A 1,806-nucleotide genomic window follows, 5' to 3' on the forward strand; every position below is an offset into this window, starting at 1 on the left:
ATTAGGTAATGTGAAGTAAATTTTAAATTGTATATTCATATTATTATAAACATTCATTTAATATAACATAACAATGTTATTACTCATTAGTTATTTTATACTCGGCAGAATTTAGATGTACCCCTCAGGTAGTATTTAAAAATACCAGGGAGAGTTATATGTGCTCATCGGGTAGTAATGGATTAGACCAGAAAGAGAGAGCTTATAGACTATTCAAATCGGGAGAATTTACAATCACCCTGTCATACTATTAAATATAATTTTGCTATTCAAAGGTCTAAATTAAATACCCACCATCAGCATTTCGTATCATAAATCCGTCATTGATCAGTCCATCTGTAATGATAATATGATATTTCAAAAAACAACGAATATTTTTAAAACTATCAACTGGAATAGGTATTATAAATATGTTATGTATTTAATATTTTAATGTCTATTTAACTATCAAATTATATTTGTGTGAAAGTTAAATTAGTAATAGATACATATAAATATGTTATACCTATGCTAAAGACATACAGTAAATATTTTATATAGGTACGTATTCAGTTACAAATATTAATTTATTTACAAAAGTTTATATTAACAAACAAAAATGTATTATTTATCCGTTAATACTTTTATTAGTGAATTCTGTATTGGCAATAGTAGTATTATGACGTATTATTGAATTATATTTATATATTAGCTTAATCATTTATAAATTAATTGATTTGCTTCATATATTATTGTTTAATATTTTAACTTTTAATTATTTTCCGGGGACTAATTATCCCGTCTGGAGGCTGAACGTTCTATAATATGGGATGGAAGACACGGTGGTGGGACGTCCTGAATTCGTTAAGACTGTTGCTAAGCACATAGGTATGTTTTAAAACAAATTTACGACTAATGATTGCAACTATATTGACGATTCCAATAAAATTAAAATGAATTTTTTATATTTGCATACAATTAAAATACCTATCAAACATACTTCTATATTAATTAATAATTATTATATAGTAGAAAAGTGATCACATTATGTATAAAGCGGTACGTACTCACTGTATAATGTATATATAGGTATGTGTTATGTATATGTATGTTGTAAAATAAAATTTAATAATACTTACTGTCACAATTATGTTTAGTATGAATATCTGGTTCTAAAGAAATTTATAGTTAGTAAAACATGTTATATTTCAAAAAATTATGTAAAATAGTTGGCTTTGAAGAGGATCTTGTTATTAAAGATTTTAATGTATTAGGTTTACCTAACATATTTAAATTTGTGTACAGCAGCGCCGGATTGGGAAGAAATTACTTACCGGGCTGTCCACCTAGACCAGCCCAAATCTCTAATTCAAAATTTCTTCGAGCCAGCCCAAATCTTTCGAATTTTTAAGCCCGCTCAATCCGGGCCCTGGTGTACAGCAATACTAATTTGACGATATTAATTTATTTTATTACTAGGTTGACGTACCTATGCATTATCTAATCTAAATATGATGTATAATAATATTTTATAGGTAAACTTATACGCTTTTATTGATATTTAAATTATTAACGGGAGTATTTTAATATTGCAACAGTTTGGAACATTTTAACTTGCTTTAAAGTCAAAATACAGCAATGGAATTCATTCGAGATACTTATATAGTCACCTGGATAATGTTCTGACCTTCATGTTTTATAATGAGTAAATTAAAGTTAACAATAGAGAATTAGTTCTGCTGAACTTAAATTTTCTGACATAGGTGTCTACACTTGTAACTAATCTAACCTAAGACAATAACGAATGCGGGTGGATCCTTATCTAAG

The 1,806-nt window shown here is 27.2% G+C and overlaps 1 long non-coding RNA gene across 1 annotated transcript in view; it reads right to left on the minus strand.

Moving 5' to 3' along the window:
* LOC103309964 overlaps window positions 1-1,180 on the minus strand; it is a 7,452-nt gene extending 6,272 nt beyond the window's left edge. The window contains exons 1-2 of the long non-coding RNA XR_003839535.1: window positions 1,119-1,180; window positions 295-336 (exon numbers count right to left, since the gene is read on the minus strand). This is a non-coding gene — a long non-coding RNA (uncharacterized LOC103309964). The remainder of the gene's footprint in view (window positions 1-294; window positions 337-1,118) is intronic.
* Window positions 1,181-1,806: the final 626 nt, after the last annotated feature.

Source organism: Acyrthosiphon pisum, chromosome A2, assembly GCF_005508785.2.
Source record: "Acyrthosiphon pisum isolate AL4f chromosome A2, pea_aphid_22Mar2018_4r6ur, whole genome shotgun sequence".
Lineage (NCBI taxonomy): Eukaryota > Metazoa > Arthropoda > Insecta > Hemiptera > Aphididae > Acyrthosiphon > Acyrthosiphon pisum.